Below are 20,113 nucleotides of genomic sequence, written 5' to 3' on the forward strand. Positions count from 1 at the left end.
GTAAATGATTTAACTGTTAAGGTTAAATACCATAGGCCATCTGTAGAGTGTCTCTGTGACTCAAATGGAGGAGTCTATCAGATGAGGGGGTTGCTGATACACTGTAGTCATGTTCACATCGGGGACAAGGTCAAACTAAATGACCTTCCAACATACGGCATTGACCAAGGACGTCCCAGGTTGTTACCGTTAGCTCACACGATTCAAATGCATCAAGAGCTTTCCCTCAAAATCCGTTTTCATTTCTTTTAAAGAGGGTTCATTCTCTTTTTTTTTTTTTTTTTTTAATGTTGTGCTTTTTTTCTATCATTTATAATGTAAAGCACATTGATTTACCTCAGTGCATGAAAAGCGGCACATAAATAAACTTGTCTCGCTTTGCTTTAGTTAAAACAAGTGTCAATAGCTGCACCTCGACTGAACAGTTCACTCTGCTGATCCGTTCTGCAGCCAGTCGACACGTGTAGATTCACAGGAGCTAGTACGTATGACTGAAATGAGTCTGCGGCGAAGAATTAATAAATGGGTGGGTCTTACATTGCTACTGACAGGCACTCCATTTCACTGGATTGAACTGCTCCATTCATCTCAAGGGAGCAGGTGTTGTCTGTATTATCCATCGCGGCTATCTTGATTTAATCTTGAAAAATTAACCAGAGAAACCTTTTCTCTTTCATGCAAATCCTGAGTGTAGGAAGGGTAACCTGGGACGTATTGTACACAGCTTTATTAACTATGATTAAAAGTTGTTTGTCTATTAATCATTAGGAGAGATACGCCTGTGTTAGAAACAGTTATGTAATGAAATAGAGCGAAAGTACGGCTGTGTCTGTTTTAGGTGAATACTATCTGGTGTCTGTGGTTGGCAAATGGAATGACTTTCTTAGACTTGACTTTCAGCAACCTCACGACCATGAATTCTACTTAAAAAAAAAAAAAGAAAAAAGAGAAAAAAAAGAAAAGGGAACATCATCATCATTGTGTCACCTTCCCCTCTCTCTGTCTCCCAGGGAGCAGTAGACTTATTATTTCTCCACTTGGAGAAGTTTGTCTCAATTCTTCTCTCCATTAGCTGAGTCATCCTGCCACATTTTGTAATTGACACAATCGTTTGAAACGTTCCGGATGAGTAATGTTGACTGGCTGAGAACAGAATGATTCATCACTAAAAACATACATCCCCTCCCCCTTGTATTTTCTTTAAGAGGTGTCACTTTGATGTGTTTTCTCTGCTTATAGAAGACAGTAACATTCATATAATTTTCACTTAGAATATAAATGTGATGCGTTACTTTCGGCACAATTATTACAGTGGGCTTTTTTTTTTTTCCAGGAAGTTAGAACCTACAGGTTTTAATGAAGACATGTTAGACTGAACCATACAGTAATTCTGTCTCTAATGGCAAACCCTGTGAGGAAACTATACTAAAATAAATGTATCAAAGTTAAGCCTAACATACGTATAGGTTTTAGTATAACTTTTATAAATATACGTAAACACTGGGCAAATATAATGATATGGAAGTTTACATTTAATAATTGTATGTCACACCAAAGTGTATTTTTATTTTAAAGTATATATTTTTTTGGGCTTTTATGCCTTTAATGGACAGCACAGTGGAGAGTGACAGGAAACGGGGAGGCAGAGAGAGGGGGAATGACATGTAGTGAAAGGCCGTCCGATGCGGGATTCGAACCGGGGCCGACTGCAGCGAGGACTGTAGCCTCTACACATGGGGCGCCTGCTTAAACCACTACGCTACACGACGCCCCTGGATTTTTATTTTATTATAGGGTTAGGTAGGTAAGGGTCTTATTTATAAATGCACATAAATTATACTTACAGCATGCTCATGGCTGTCAAACTGAAAATGTATTTTGCTATAAGCATCAAAAATTACATTGCAGTCATGGGTATAAATACAAATGTTAACAAATGTTTTAGACATAATTACAACACGTCACATAATCAAAAATGTAATTTCAATTGCGAAAAAGGTTCTTTCCCTCATTGGTTTACTTCAACGTCGATGTTAAACAGATTTAAGTCAAGGTTAAATTATAAACCGCAATATAAAGGCGATTGTAGATTCCATTCTTAAAAGCATTCATGTTTTTGTTTTATTTCATCTTTTCTTATTAAGGTGTCATGTTGTTTCGCGAGATCCTCAGTGAATGAGGAGCACCAAGAGAGTCTTGTTGTCCTTTCAGGGTGCCCGACATCTGACTTCCCCATGTGTACGTTTTCCGTCAGCGGTGCCTGGCGATGAGGGCGTACTAAATGTGACATTTGCGATTGCAGATGAGCTTGCAAATCAAGGCTTTACTGCCATCACCAACCAGGGCGGGCACATATTCATTTATTTATACTCCTAGATTGCTGCCATCAATCAGAGCATTATAAATCTTCCCCCTCATCAATAGGCAATCTGCTAATGCATGCAGCTGATCAATTCCTGACTAGCAGAGCCAACAGGCAAAGCAACTCATCTCTTTCTCACTCACAAACACACGCGAGCTCTCTCTAATATGTACAAACAAGCACATTCATATCCTTTGTGCAAACACACATCCCATTTAGGGTTTATAGTTTGATCAGAACCAATATGTCACATTACTTGCCTACATGGGAGAAGGGGGCTTAAGGAAAGATGCCCTGTTGTATCATAATGATTTGATTAGTATTTAGACAAACCAATAAAGACACAGTCAAGATCCCCTGTGGCTAATATACGCACAATCACAACAGAATAACGGTGCCTCAGAAAAATAGAAAACCTTAATGTGTCCCTAAGTTGTTGCTGTTGTTTCTTCTTTATTCAAATCACTGAGAAGAGATGTGCAGCTGCACAAAATATATTTTTTTGGACCCCCATGACACCTGACCCACAGGGAAACAAAACCATAAAAAGGAAAAAAAGCCGAACTGTAATTCCTCTGCTTCTATATCTTGCTTTTTAGGAGCGGCTGCCACAGATGCAAATAATTGGAGAAAGGCAAATGTCAAATGTGGCTTGTTTGACTGGGGGCGGTCAGCAATAGATTAACACAAAAAGACTTTTTTCTTTCTTTTTTTTTTCTTTCTATTGGCTGACACACAAGCTCACACTCCCGTGACAGGTTAATACATGACATATTCAGATTTGCCTCTTGTGTTTAGAGCGAATAACGCTCCCTAAGCACAAAAGCTGTCCATTGCTGGCTGTATGATATTACAATGCCCTTCCATGGAAATACTCATTAAAATTCGACTCCATTTAGACAGGTTCAAGCAGGTACAATGGGGGTCAGGGCAGTGGTTTAATCAGTCAATCAACAAACATAAGTGAGGACACAGCCTTGTCAGAGTAGAAACTGTCTTTTGCCATTTTCTATCAAATCACTTCCTTTCACTGTATATGATTACTTTGCTTATATCTTATGTTATCACTATAGCAGCTGTATGGCTATATAAAGTGTGCTTGCTGCGGCTGAGTTTATTTATATAATGTAGTGTTAAAAAAAATTACAATTAATGTAAATTACAATTAAAAAAAAAAACAAACAAAAAAAAAACCTCTGTTCCTCCATTCTCTTGGATGAACTTATTTCGTGGCTATTCTCAGGTGGTGTTGGCAGGTAACCAGAGAATATTTAAGGAAGTCCCAGCAGGGGATAGTCACAACCTCATGTGAAACAACAACTTGTTGTATTTATTTTATACAGAGTATGCTAAGCTAACTCTCTCCCGACTGTAGTTTCGTATTTAGCGTACAGACATGGGAGTGGTAACAGTGGTATCTAACTCTCGGCAAGAATGAGAGTATTTAACAAAATGTTGAACTGCTCCTTTGAAGTACACAGAAAAATTTAAATAAGAAGTACAATTCCATGAAAACCCCATCTGCTGAGTAAGATCATATAAGATTTTCATGTCTGTCAACGGCCAAGGTAACCAAAATAATTTCCCAGCGTGTGCGCAGACAACACTGTGGCTTACTTGCCATTTTACACCATGTTTCCAGAGTCAAAGTTTTAGCAGAATTCCTTTGAAGCAGAAGCTCAGGTTACCCTGAAAGCCTGGACGATCAAAAGTCCAAGGTCGCCAGCTGCCAGCGCTGACTTGCAATTTAGTATTTGTGTTCCAACCGACTCACTACAATGCATTTCATCATGGAAAGCTTTTGTTGCAGATGCCAGTGCAGTGTGGGAGTGTGGGTCTGTGTGACGAGAGGGGGCGCTTGAAACGTCCTACAAAGATTTGCTTTCTTGCTGAGAACTAGATGAAAAGATCAACAGCACTCCCATAGCTTTCATAAAGCCTGGGAACAGCTAGCCTGGCTCTGTTTGAATGTAGTAAAATCTGCCTACAAGCACCTCTCAAGCTCGCTCATTAACACTTAACACAAATTAATGTCTTGTTTGTTTAATCAAAAACAAGTGTAAAGAACAAAGTTTGTGGTTTTGTGGGGGTTTATGTGTATTTATGCTAGCTGGCTACTAGCTATGCTAGCGGACACATATTTAAGGGGTATCAATCTTCTTCATCTAACAAGAAAACAAATATTCCCAAAACTGTTTAACTATTCTAATTAATCTAATACATAAATTACATTCATGCACTTGTAATTATTAAAACATGGCTAGCATATCTGCTAATGATAGCTGGTGCACTGTGCGTTCGACCATTTGCAACCTCATGCTCCATGCATCAAGTGCTGAAGTGGTTAATGTTTTAATACACTTCCAGCACAGAGTGGCCATCAAGTTGTTGTAATTACAGGACATAATAGCAAAGAGCGCGCGGCCGGCTAAGAGTAAGAGAATATGTGAACGATCTGTGGCAGGCTTTTGGGAAAGCACTCTGAATGCGTGTCTCAAGGGCTCTTGAGAAATGCCAGCGCTGAATTATATGAGTGGAATGTGTCCTTGAGGTTTCTTCTAACATGGGATCTTCCACAAAATGAGTAAGAACAAGCTCTGAGAATATAATATACTATAAAGTGAGTACAGACACTGTCTCCCAAAAGTCATTCATTGAGCACATATTATAAAGTACAATTTTTACATAATGATTCCAGTTGCTACCATGTTATCCATTGCAACGGCCATCAGGGTTATTCGTGTAGGTGATAAAGAGGAGGCCATAAAACAACATAACAGACAGCCATATGTATCAGTATAAAATTCAAAATAAAAGAAGTAACCTTAAGCTGCCATTGATAGTGAAAATATCTTATTTCCAAATGATTATTGGTACTATTTTTCAATAAAAAGTCAGACTTTAGGGTTATGTTTATAGATAGATAGATAGATACCACTTGATGTAATTGTTTAACAACAAAATTAATCAAACATTTGACCCAGTCCTTAACTATTAAGGTTATCAAAATTCCTGTTTCACTATGTGTTATAGCCACTAGACAACCGATGCCCATCTAACAGCCCTGAGTCTGTGCACATCTGTAATAAGAAAAGCCGAAATGGTGTTTACAAGAAAAACACATTTAGTTTATCCTGCAGACAAGATAACATGGCCAAGGCAAATATAAACACAAACAAGCAAAGCTGTCCGTGCATGCAGACACAAGAAGGCATCCGCCGACACACACGCACACACACAGACACAGACTAGACCACCCCATTAACCACCTGCCTACCAAACAGAGAAGCCAAACACAGTCTGTGTTTGCAGCGCTCGGCTTTACCTCGCAAGGCGTGCGCAGAAAGATTTACCATACTTGGCCGTGGCGGTGCCCTTGACTGCCATTGCCCTTTCTCCTTTCGCAACACAGAGGCAATTATCACCTTGTCTCTCATCAGACAGGGACCCCACTCCTTCACCTCGGGCCCACCCTCGGCACTGCGACTCAGGGCAGATTAATCGTCATAACAACGGGCACAGGCGGCTCCCAGCACCTCCTGCTGGACATGAGCTAAGGAGACGACATCACGTCGAGTTATTAATGCTGACATTAGAGGAGGCAGGGGAAGCATCAACATGACACTTCTGGTGGAGGATAGAGCCCAGACCTTTGCGCTGCAGGTAGGGATGGGAAATGTCACTTTAGCAGAGACTATGCTAATTATGTTGCTTAATTAATGTTTTTCGTTGCTCAACATTTTCTGGATGCCGGCCAACAGGAGATGTAACAAGGATCCTCATGCAGGGTTTTGGAATGCCATCCCCAGTGCTTTAATCCATTGTACAATACACATGGGTATGTTTGTGCATGTGTGTTTGTTTATGTGTGTGTGCGTTAGTGTTTGTGTGCGCGTGTGTGTGTATGTGTGTGTGTGTGTTGTTGGGCTGTAATACCTGCGCAGGTGGTCATGAGTAGTTGGCAGCTGACAGACTGGAGCTTGTAAATCACACACATTCAGACACAAACACATGCACACACTTATAGACACACACACACACACACACACACACACAACAAGGTGTTGTCAGTACATGAATCATGTGGAGAGGGAGGGTCCTCATGCTGTAGTGGGAGGGACTTGGGCTTGTGATGTATAAAATTTGCAGTATTTTTGATATACTTTGATGCATGCATGCAGACTTTCGGTAGACACTACAATTGTGTATGTTCCCTGAATGCCTCACATGTAGGCAAAGGGTAGATGCTAACTGCAGCGCCCCACCTAGGGGGATTTGGGAGCAACAGCAGCGCCCTTTATAGGAGGCTGAAGGGGGTTTACAGTTGTCATTGCAAAATCTGCCAATATGAGGGGCCATCGAGGGCCCCTTTCCCATTTGGGGGCCCCAAGCATTTTGCCTGGCGGTGCGCCTCTGTGCAGGGAGATAAAAGTTGAATCCTCCCCAGCTGACAGCAGCATAAAAACTTTTTCTGAACACAAACTTTTTCTGGACGTTAAAACTTTAATGAAGGTCACTGTATTGTGACTGTTAAGATCACCACAGAACCACCACTGGTGTTTCCTCATGTAATATTTCTGAGGACATACACTACCAACACTCCAAAGGAACGCAGGAATCCAGGTTATGTGGATGCACATGAAAACATGTGATTAAAAGCTGCTACATCAGGAGCTATACAAGCAGTAGAGGCACAGACAGGAGGCTGTGTGTTGGCAACCGAACAAATACCTGTCAGTGAATGCAACTATTTTACAAATTCCCTGACTTTTAACATTGGTTGGACAATTTGTCAAATACATATATACTGTATATATTTATACAATGGAGACACATGTATGTCAGCTAAATGTTTTGTATTTTGTAACTCACCTGCTGCAAGAGCGGAGCCCCTATAGAAAGCATAAAGAGGCAAATATGATTTTATTTCCAACAAGATACAGATATGGCTGCTGCACAGGAGTGTCATATGTTAAATGAGCTCCAGTATATTAAATACACATATGCATGTGCTCCCTCATAACACCTGTCACTCACTAACATACACTGAGGTAAATTTAATAACATTCCTCTTCAGTAGAGTCTCAACTTCAGTTTATGTAATTGATGCACAGTCTCACAAGTTTTCAACTTGGCTGGTCTCTGCCACATCAGTGGCAGTCTGAGGCAAGACTCTCATCTCCACAAATCAAAAGTAATGAAATGCAAGTGTCAAGCCTGTAGTCAGCACCATGAATCACAAATAAAGTATTAATACAAGAGTAATTAACTTTCTAATTAGAGCTTTCGCTGGCATTGGCGTGTCCTGTGCAACATCCCCTCCTTCTGTTGAGAGTTAGCGACGCTTCAAAGATGCATGCTCTTTCTGGCCCCCTATGTTCTTACTTTATTTTCGAGGCAACAACTTTGCACTTTGTTCTCTAACTTCTTCAGAAAGTCTGATCTTCATGAACCACATTGCATGTTGTTTATTTGAACAAGCACTTTGAATGCAAATCAGAGTTCTTCCGGTCAACCGCGAGACATGTGTCAACCTCTGCCAAGATTCTTCAAAATAATATCACAGTACAGTGGCAGCACAGACCTGCCACTGCTGTTTGACATTTTCTGGAAGGGATGCAGTTTTCTGTGCCTCACAGACTCATGTTTGACAGAATGTAAACCAGCCAACCGAATCGGGCCACATGGGCTCCATCTGAAAGGTCAGGAACTCCTCACAGCAATCGCCCAATCAGAGCTAGGATACAGCTGTCATGATTGGAAGAAATGGAGGTGTGGAATGGTATAGCTACGGGGCAACACTTCATAGAGTGGTGCAATTACAGCACCGACACAGTAAGACTGTTTAAAGCTAATTCGGCCCTCTGGACAACACAGGGCAAACCTTTTGTGGTTGTACAAACAGGAAAATTCTTGTCTTTGACAAGTGAACTATGAGCATTTGTATTGATGTGTTTGTTTTATATATACGGTGTATTTTTGACATATTGATCACAGTTACCACGCACATGATAGTACAATAAGATAGCACTGTTGTGACAGTGAACAATTCCAATTTACAGCATGCACTGTGAATATCGCAATCACAGAGTTCACATGCATTCTAATAACAGCTTGTTTTTGTGTTGTTGTTTTTTTTTGTCATTCAGTTTTGATTGGTTTTGTGAATAAACAGAGAGGCCAATCCTTCAGTCTGTCTGTCTTCGCTGATGGCGTGCCACCTTAACAGAACAACACAATTAAGGGTCACTTCTCATTAGTCTGTGTCCAAGAGGGGACATGGAGACACACACAGTTTGGTTATTAGCGCCTGCCCTGAACAAAATGTGCTTTTGCTTTCACTCACAATCCATGGTCATAATCAAAGGTTTTGATTCCTTATATCACAGCTCGGCCAGCTTGTCTACATGTGTCACAATAACAAAATAAATGTCTCTGGCATCACAACAATTTAGATGGGGCTAAAATCAATTGACTTTAATTTGAGCCCAATGTAAAACATCATACAGGAAAGAGCTTACTTTTTCATAAATCCTCAAAATAGCTTTTGCATTCTTTAGAGTTGTATTGTATTCCCACATATTACTTTGTAAGAGAGTAATCTATGTTTCAAATAATCCATACACAAGTTAAGAGTGAAATAAAACTGCTATGAATCTGCGGGAGTAATATTTCATCATTTTGAATCATCCCTATAGTGCTGACATACATTAATCATATGGAAAGCATAATTTTTTTATCGGCTAATAGTTTTATGAGCAAGCAACTCACTATCAGTAGGTATCCATTAATGCTTCCCAGACAGTGCACCACAGCAGAGCACCTTGAAAGCGGTACAGGGTACCACATGGTGTCACATGTATTTACAGTAGGCCTGTATCTAACAGCTCATTTTCAGCAGTAGTCATGTTTGGCAGCTGACTTAAATTCCATCACGTCTTTTCTTTTACTGAAGTTAGCCCGCTAACCAGCTAGCCCCCGGTAACTTTGAAGTTGTCACTTCCCCATAACGATTCACTGTCGTCTTAGAGACGTATTGCTGTTACCTCCACATAGTCTTTGATCATTTTAAAAATTTGAGTTTGCAGATTCATGCAAGTCCACACATGTAATATTTCTTTTGATGAACCTGCAGTGTTAGCTAAAATTACAGGCTAACGTTACTGACACACGAGATGTTTTTGGACAGTAGATGGTTATGTTATCCAAACCAGGAGGGTGCAATGTGTAATACCACAAAAGTGCAGGTTATATGACTTAAACCAGTCTGTTTTTCTGGTTTTGAAAACTATAGTTTAGTTTTTATCCGTTATGAAACATTTAACACATTTCGTCATAGTTCTCGCTTTCAGACGTTACCTATTATTTTTGTATTTGTCTTTCATGAAAAACATTACAAAACAAATAATCTTTCATTGACCAAACTAAACTGCAATACAGTCAAACAATCGCATAATTGAAGATATTTGAGTAAATGTGATGATAATTGAATGCTTGGTTATATAGATACAATATAGGAAAAGAGAAGAAATGATGGTTTAAATAAACTGTTTTACTCTTGGAGTAACCCGCTGACGGGGCATATTGCATCTATTAAGCCTAATTCATAATCCCAAATATGACACAATGATAAATTTAGCACTGTAATGTCGCTTCAGAGGCTTAACAGTGATATCCACTCTGCAAAAGCTTAAGTTTCCCGGCTTCCTCTTCCTTCTCCCTGGGGCCAAATTTGCAAAAGCGGGTCATCCCAGACTTCATCTCCTCCCCCCTGGTAGAGTAGTCTTATTCATCTATCATAAAGCTTCCCAGAGGATTTCCCTGGCAATGTAAATTGGGGTTCTCAAACAGCCTGAATTTAGGAAAAATGCATCTCATAGCAAGTTACTCCTCTTTGCTCTCCCTTCCCTCTTGCTCTCTCCCTGGCCCCTTCTTCCTTATCTGTCCACTTTTTTATCTGCTTGCCAAGGTCAGACAGGCTTGAGGCGATCAGTCCTGATAAAGACAGGATGTGGAGATGGGAGGGAGGGGGAGAGAGAGGAGAGGCGACGTTGGCAGGGTTGAGACAGGGCTTGGTCAAACGGGTCATGTCCAGCTGTTGATGGTCATATCAAAACAGGCCCCCAGATAGCAAGTTGCTTTTATATTTGAGTCACATTCAGGCTACCTCCCAGATGCACTGAATATGCCAGCAGATTATCACGCCGTCTTGCTGGGTCACAATGCTTTTCCATTTATCAGGAATGGATATGATTTGCTGACTTGCTGCGGTTTATCTAATTTCATTTCAAGTCTTTCCGAACCTTTGATACGCGCTTGTCAGAGAGAGAGAGAGAGAGAGAGACGGAGAGACAGAGAAAGTCGGGAACGAGTGAGTTGAAGAATGTTGATAGGAGAGGGGAGAGCAGGAGATCTTGTAACACCTGCAGGTTCCCACACAAGGCTCTGGGGAAAGATAGCCGCACCACAGAGACTAACTCATCTCTATCTTTCTCTCTTTCCATCTCTTCCGTGGCAGGAAATGCATCAGGGTTTCCGAAAGCCCGGGACCCAGATTTCTTCAATATCCTCTCCGTGTTCTACATTGTGATCTCGGATTGACTGATTCGACCCTGATTGCCTCTGGGGAGAAAAGAGAGATGAAGTGTGTTCAGTGCTTGATTAATTTCACATTTAATCATCAAAATTATTAGAGGGGCAGTTTAAAGTGCTTTGCACAGTCATCATCTTGTTTTTCGTGAGATATTTCAAATATGTTTTCTTCAGAAAAAAAAGACATTTGAGTTGTTTGTTAAAACTATAGCCTCACTTGACTTAAGTTGAGCCTGAGAGAATGCCAAAGCAAAGACAATAAAGAGGGAGGAATTGTAGAAACTCCCAATAACACAAACACACACACACATACACACACACAAACACAAACATATTTCTTTTTGTCCCTCCACTAAGGGAATGGGAGCTCTATTAAATAATTCAAATGGCTGTCCTAGGATGCCAATCAGAAATACTACAGCCATAAAAGCCATGTCTATACTTGGTGCAGAGTGGAGGCCCCGCAGCAAATGAAGGCATTATTCTTGTTATCCTCCGGAGGATGCAGCAGCGCTAGTATTTCTTCTTCTTTTCCTTGTCGTCGATTTATTTCTTTATTTATTCTCCGGGAGCAAGGAGAGATGTTTAGATTTTGAAGCAGGACATATCTGCGGGGGGAAGCGACTGTCAGCCTACTTTATCCCCATTTGACTAGTGCCTCTCTGCCTGCTCCAAGGTGAAACACACTCTCTTGGAAACTGGGTTAGGTGAAAAACTGCAAAGGGGGCCTTACAACAATACTCGAGGTACAGGCCGAGCGTACCGAGCCCCTCCCCCGAACCCCCACCCACTTTATTGGGCTGTAGTAAGTTATCTATGCTGTTAAAGGATAAATTATTAATCACCGATGCGGGCTGTGTTGTGGTTTCAGTCAGTGTTTCGGTGTGGGATTTGAAATCTTTATGGATGAATCAGGGCCCAGCAGTTTTGTCAGTGATTGCATTAAATATTTTAAGAGATAAAACAGAACAGTAATGCTCAAATGTTTTTTTTTTTTTAACAGTTTCCAATTCCACCCTCCAGCTCTCTCTTAAATCTGCTAAACTGTGACACATTCAGCCTGTCAGATTTACAGATTTACTTCAAATAAAAATGATCATGTTTATTAATGAACGTGTTAGTATGAATACAGTGAATATGGGAAGATAGCTATAAACAAACTGATGAGTTTAAACAAACTGGGAGTGAGTGAGTATAGGTCTACTTTAGACTTTTTTCCCCTGTGTTTGTTGCTAACTAGCTTGAGCTAAAGTCTGTACAGCTGTTAAGGCTGTTTGCAGTGACACAGACTGCGTGAAAGATTCAGCGTTCACGTTCAACGAATGTGACCAAATTTGACCAGCTAGCCGCAGTTTGCTAAATGCCTTTCATTTGGCTTACGAAGATACTCACCTAGCTAGCAAGCTAACTAGCTAGGTAGCGATGTCGGCAACAGGGAGAGCCCATGTTAACAGCAGCGGTTGGTTCAATTTATTTTCAGCATGTGATTTTGAGTGTTATTTTGAAATGAGAGCCTTTTGAAATAAAATTTAAAAAAGACCTGTTTCTATATAAGAATTATTGTATAACATTTCATAACAGAGCGTTAGTTTTAATAGTATTTCCCAATTTAATGGTTCATTTATATATTTTACTCCTTTTATAATGTCTCGTTCATTTGTGTCTCAACACACAGCAGCGTAACTGAGTCTTCATTTTCCATTTCTAACTCCTTACTCAATTAAATCATATTCTGAGCATGAAAAACTACTAAGGTACAACATAAAGGAAACATTTTTTACATATTTCTGACTATTGAAACGAAACCATAAAGAATCATATCACAACTCTGCCTTTCTCCAGTGTGCTAGTGAATGTTAACCCACTACATTTACTAGCAATCTATTATATATTTACAATCTTTTTTCCTGTCCATTGACTGAATGACATGCTGTAATGGAAACATATAATGTACAGATGGATTCAGCGGTGGTGGAATACAGGAGATGACAGTGATGGAAAGCGTGGCAGTGATGGGGGAGTTGATGGTTCAATGGCAATGATGGGGTGAGAAGTCTTTATTATGTAGTTGTTTGCTCCCATTATCTTAAAGAAGCTCAGCACTGTTTGGCATGTGCACGACAATTCACAGCTACATGTTTTTTAGTTATTTGTTTTATTCATTTGATTTGTCTTCATAGTATGTACATTATTGTCCATAAATGTTAAATGAACTTTCATCTGTGGCACAAATACAGTGCTATTGTTCCTTACATCTTTAACCAAGCCACTGAACAACTCAAGCAGATAGAATTATTCAAATTTTACTGTTTGAATGTACCAACCTGCATGTTTTTAATCGTTCGAAAAAAACTCAGTGTTCTTGTTGGATGTCACACATTAATGTTGACAGAAATAACAGCAAATTAACAGACAGCATCATGTTTCTCCTGACAACATCTATCATTTGTTGAGGCTGCTCGTGCAGTTGCTGCACTGTACTGTTAATCACGGAGGAAATGGAACAAACGGCACTGATGTAAATTGTCTCCAATGGAAGTTATTATTGCAAACTGTTGTTCATATGATAAAACAAGACTGCACCGAGAATTGCATCGATTCATGAAATTTATGGGCTTCTCTTTATTCACTCATTAATTGATTATTTAAAATGAAAAATTTTCCCACATTCAGGACTTTTTAGCCGCTGTCCTGACCAGTTCAACCATCCGTGACCTATTGCAGGGACAGAGCGGAAAAAAGAAAAATCCAAAAAGCTTCTAGGGGACATGTCCCCCACCCCCACCTCTACCCCCCCGCCTACACTTAGCAAGCAACAGATAGCCAGCAATCCCACTCTCTATGGTGAAGCAAGCTTCCAAAAGCCCAGGAGTCCATCTTCAAAACTGTGCTAATGGACAATTTAACCACCACTCTCCTCAGCCTCCCAGTGCACCTTAAAAATGGAACCAATCCCCTTACCACCAAGCCCGTTCCCACTTATCCATTTGGTTACCTTGCGATGATGTCACCCTCCATCCGGGGGAGCTTGTGCGCGGCCATGTGTCTTTCGTATATGTGCATGTGTGAAGGAAGACAGCCAAGGTCATTACTCATTGATAAGGCCCCCGTGGAGCGCTCATGTTATCTCCTCTGCCTGGGGACTCCCTAGAGCAACCTCTACAATTAGCCATCTTCCTCTTACTATTTATCCCAGTGACAACCACCCCGACCCGAGTACTGTAGCCGAGGACTGAGCAGATGCCAGGCAAGCCCCCCAGCACTGTCTAAGATGGGTGCTTATGAAATCCTCGGACATATCTTCAGTCCCCGATCTACCTTGAATGTTGTAAAAACTGAAAACCGTCATGTAGTTGAAGTACGACTATTTTGGGGGGGGAAACTACATTTGTATGTGAAGATTAAAAAAACAGACTGATGAATACATTTCTTTAAGTTATGTAATGCAGAGAAGATGTACATTATTTTTAGCATATTGGTTGCGGGCAGTGAGTAAGAGCAGCAGTGCTGTCTATGAGTAAAGAAGTTATTAGTTAACAAAATAATCAATTCAGTTTTACTTATTATAAAACTCATTTAAAATGCATTTAACCCTCTGGACACAATTTGCTTTAAATTACTTTTGTCTTTTTATTTAAGCACTGACTTTACCATAAATCTAAAAATAAAGACTGAGAAAGCCTTGGGTGCACCGGCTCCCAAGTCTGTGTTTACAGTATTCATGAGGCCTTTGCTGGTTAATACGTGCTGTGGCGCACATTGGATATCACGGATATTAGCTGTGTCGCATGACCTTCAAGGAGTAACTACGTCAACAGTTACCGTGCCGCTTGTACTACAGGGTCACTACCTGTGTGGTACATGATATCATTAAAGGAAAAAGTGAGCATACATATTCATAATCCACCTCTTCAGTTAACAGTACACATTTTTATAAGCACAGAAGAAGAAGACTCTTTGGATTTGATTTAGAAATTTCATTCAGCCGCTCCCTCAATATTAGATCATTGCGCTGAGGTTACAGTGTGTCAGCTTTGTATGTTGTGCATTATATCGAGTAACCAGAAGCTAGGATCAGACACTGTTCTGTAACAGCAACTGTTTTCTTTGTCAGTGCAAAAAAGTGTTTTAGTCCAAGTTTGAACTGCAGCGTTTCACTCGTATCAGTCACCCAGTAGGACAGAGCTCATCTCCATGTGGAAATTGCCGAAATACTGTCAAGGTAATTTGCAAAATTCCTGTCTTTCTGAGGAGGAAGACCTTGTATGTATTTGAAATTTGTTTGAGAGTGCAAGGCAGTCACAGTCCTCAGGTATTTGCTTCCTTCCCGCAGTGCAAAGAAAATGCATTCAAAGTGGAGACACTTTTAGACTTTTCAGACATCGAAAAGTGAAGTGACCTAAAGAAGAGGTTCACGACATAGACTGGCGTGTAGTTTGTCCTATACAGGTAAGCAGCAGTGACTAGCATTAGTCATTGACTTTAAAAATGTTTTGTCTGCAATTTCATATAATTAATGTAAATTAGACCCATAAATGCATAGATATGTTCAAGGGTACACAGTCTAGACAGTTGAGAGACATCATTCAGAGTCAAAAAAAAAAAAAAAGAAAAGCTTTCTACCCATAATTCGACACACTTCAAGGTGTGATATTTTAGAAATCATACAAATGCAAATATTGGTTTAATGAGATTTTTTATTATTCTATTGTGCTGTATGATTCCTCAACAAAACCCATGGCAAGCGACTCAATTTCAAAGAACTTTTCTTTTCTTTTTTCAATAAACCTTACAAAAAATATGAAATGGTTCACCATCATGCCCTGACCCAATCTTTGCACTGTGTTCTACTTTAAACATTGAAGTTTTATCCTATTAGCGTAAGGCACTGTTTTGCATTTTAAGGCACCATTAATCAACTTATTTCTCTTTGTTACCATTCGCTGTAAACCAAGTATTAACATATTATCATCTATAGCTGACTTATTAGCAAAACGTTGCCTATTTACACATACAGGAGACACACTGCAACATTAACATTCATTTGGAGTCATTTTTCCAAGTCCAATATTCACTCTTCTTTTGGCTCTTTTTTTTTTTGTTCCTGAGGGATATATCTTGCTTTACAGCTATTAAAAAAATGCTACACTGCGTTCACCAGCTGGTTGCTAACAATGTCTGTCATTCGTCCGGTGCTGGACAGGTAGCTCACAGTATGGTTTAGCCTTTTGAGCTTTTTCCTTGAAAACCTGCTGCAGTTTAATGAGCGCTAAAAACCGGGGGGAAGGAAAGTAATCTTGCAGGCCATTAAACCAAAAACAATGACATGATGCTAAAACGCTCCATGCAGCTGAGAGAAGCTGCAGAGTTGGGTGATAATTGTATGCGGGTTAATCGTTACAAGCGACCATTTTCACATTACACACAGTCATTTGACCCATTATTGATATAAAAATATTGAGTAGTGCAACTTCAAAAGTGAATAATGTTACCATCAAAATCAGCCATTTTCAACTCAAAGATAAACACATGCTTATCAGCAGTTAAATCATTATATATGAGCTAACTGTTTGATTGATGATGCTTTGTTTTAACAATTAATATACAGTAGATACTCTATTTTCAATGTTAATTTACAGAAAAGGTAATTTCCTTTATATTTTAGCTGTTTAATATGAGCCTTCACTGTCCTATCCCTTGCATTTGAAGTAGTGTTTGTGAGAAGAAAAAAAAAAAAAACCCACATAAAGTGAATACCACATGTCAATGCCACTTAACACTCAGGCCTGAATACGACGCATGCAGTTCACATTACCTCATTGCTCCTCAGAATTGCAGCCATTAAGTGTACTTTGTGTGGATCTCTGTGGCCTCGCTCTCGCCCACTTGATGTGTTTCCTTAATCAGAGTAAAATGTCTCCTTTCTTTATTATTTCAAGACACGCACTGAACCAATTAGCTAATCATTATGGCAGAGCAGGTGGTGCACTAATACAAGATAATAACACACCTTGGGCATTCAGAGCCACCGTACAGCTCAGGGCTTTTTCAGCAACGTTGCACAGTTCTGCGCAAGCCTAATTGGGTTGTGGAACATGGGGGAGGGAAACAGGGAGGGGGGGGGGATGATCGTGCACAGGAAAAACTGTTAACTGTGACTTTTATGCCTACTTTTTTATTAAGGGAATGAGAAGGACATTGGCATTATTAAAAAGGACCTTTTTTTTTGTTTTTGAAAATGACAGAAAACCTGGAATAATACAGTAGGGTTTTTTTTTTTTTTTTGTCCATGGCATATTAAAATCCCTCAAGGGCGCAGATACTTTGGGCGTACTGTGAAATGAAAAGAAAGAAGGGGTGGTTTGATCATAATGTTGGATTTTCTCCTCACCCCCTGCTTTGTTTCTCAAGATTGTAACAAACCACTCAACAGTGAACAGATTGTGTCAATCTCTGATCACACACCCCTTACATAGATCTCGTATTTGATCTCAAATGGCAGGTGACAAAAAAAAGAATAGATGTATCATCATGCAGGTTTGCTTTTGATGTAGGACTCACATCATTATAATGAACCTGTTTTTCATGGATAAACATCAGAAAAAAAGAAAGTGAAGAATCACCTAGAAGTTGAAAAAGAAGGTTTTGCATTTTGTGTGACACATACATATATATATATATATATATATATATATATATATATATATCTCATAAGATTAAGTCCCTCTTTTCCCTGCTCAAAACATGGTTCCATAGCAATGCCAAGTTTGATGGGACTTTTCCATGATGTCCCTTCTAGACACCACAATGTACTGGCTGCATATGTTTTCCTGTGTCCTATTTCCTGACTGTCAGTACATAGATACATCTCATGAATGCATGATGAGGGAAGAACGAACGCTGTCTCACACTGTATGCACCTGGCAATGAAATAAATTCCAGTTTTAGTATTGTGATATTGGGTATACTGGACATTTTCTTCTAGCGTTTCTAAATTAAAAGTAGATTGTGTACTAGAAATGCAACTGTTGCAGCAGTACGAAGTCACAATTTCAAATTTGACGGTATGTCATTGTTCGGTGATGTTCAATTCTTGCCGTTGTTATTCTGAAGGATTCAAAGTCCTCTGGTGATGATCAACACAAGGTGACATTTGAGGCTTTGCTATCAAAACACAGGTCCCTCATGCTCATCTCAAAATAACATTTGACAAGTGAGGGATCCGGGGGCAAGCAGTCACTTGCTGTTGGAGAGTGCTCGTGTCTTGGCGAATGTGCTTTACAATGAAAGCAAACTGACAGTCAAGATTGTCAAAAGTATTTTGCTTCCATTACAGTCCCCCCCACCCAGCTGCCCAAGTCACACATCTGGTATTCATGGAAACAACATTTAACACACCCTCTCATGGAGCCGTGGCGTCTCTCTTTCATTATGTTAGCACCTCCGAAGGGCAGGATGCTGTGTTTCTGCCCCCGCCTTTGACTGACACGGTGGTTATGAGCAATGATAGCTGCCAGGGCTCCGAGGGAGCATCTAAATGAACTGACACTGGCAGTGTGAAGACACCTCGCGCCAAATCCACTGACAACATTATTATACTAAGGACTTTATATAGGATGATGAGGCCTGGAGAATCAATGTGATTGATGCACGGCACTCTGCACATAATTCCTCACGTTTTATTTAAGACAGTCGCTCCGAGAGCTTGTTGTGACTGCTGCCGCTTGGAGAGGTGCTGTTGCTGAATTATGCTCGTCGCTTATGCCTTTTCAGTTTTTTCCATACACAGAGGAAATTAGAGCTGTACAGGAAGTGCAGCATGGTCCAACATCCTGCCCAGCGCTAGTTGTTGTCATTTAGGGGAATGTCAGTTGTGTGGAGCCGAAGCCAGCAGCGTAGGCAGTTGGAGCAAAAACCCACTGTACACTACCTGCTCAGCACAAAACAGCAGACATAGGACACAATTAGCAGTTGTGCTGGTGAACACAGTGGAGCATTTAGCATCTAAAGAGCCTGAGAGCTCCCACAGGAGTTGGTGAAGACCAAAAACAGAGCTAAAAGACAAGTGAATATTGGACTCACATTTGCCAGTTGGCCAGAAACATGAGTCTAAATGAAAGCTAACATTACTCTGAAACTGCTGGAGCAACTGTTTCCTATCAAGTTTGTCATTTCAAATTTATTTGAAAATGACGATGATGCATCAATGTTGTGTTCAAAAGAATCAGTTCTTGCAGGTGTCAGGCAACACAGTGGCAGAAGACAAAATCTTTATTTCTGTTAACACTCATGTTATTCTCAAAGGTCCTATGTTGTAAAGTGAGATGTCCATTTCTTTCTTGATTGTAAAGCAGGTCTAAGTGCTACCATGCTACATTAATACTGTGAAAGTATCAAAGTACTCAGTCCACAGACAAATGCACACAGCCAATTTTCTGAAAATGTGCCTTAAAACGACTTTTGTAACTTTGTGATGTCAAAACAGAGCGGTCACCACTCTCAGCCATTGCCCAAATAAACATTGAAAAAGTATGACCTTTAACTTTTAGACCTTTGTTCATTAATTAATTAATGATCACAGCAGCATACAATTGTCTTGAGTTGTCCTGTAGTACTTTTTCTTCTTTCTTTTTTATCCCAGTGTCGACTTCAGTGGTCTTTGCTGCAGTATTGGTTTGGCTTTGCAGACAATGGACTCATCGGCAGCTCACAGCTGCAACATCCAATCAAACATTTATCAGTACTTGAGCGTTTTACCATGTGTATCCGTGTTATTGATGACTTGTGTCAGCCACAAGACAATTCATATGAATCAATAGGTTGACGAATGCAGCCAACCAAAGGATGCACGTACTAGCTGACATGAATGAAACCCCACACAGTGCTACACACACCTGGTGGTGTGTCAGCCTGAAAAACAGCAACTGCACTTATTTCAAGTAGGAGTCACATATTTGAATGATGAAATAATAATTACACAATATTTCATGTTAATGTCAATCTAGGAAGTTAAAAATTTTAATTAATACCAAATTCCTTTTCTGTAATGTTTTCCCAATGCTAGTCAAACATCTGTGTACAATGAAGCTGTGCCACACAACAGTGCCCACGTTTTGCCTGCCATATGTCCTGCCCAACTGTTGCTCAGTGTAAAATCTA

Source organism: Seriola lalandi, unplaced genomic scaffold (genome assembly GCF_002814215.2).
Source record: "Seriola lalandi dorsalis isolate HSWRI2012SDOR001 ecotype SW California unplaced genomic scaffold, Sedor1 jcf7180002054658, whole genome shotgun sequence".
Lineage (NCBI taxonomy): Eukaryota > Metazoa > Chordata > Actinopteri > Carangiformes > Carangidae > Seriola > Seriola lalandi.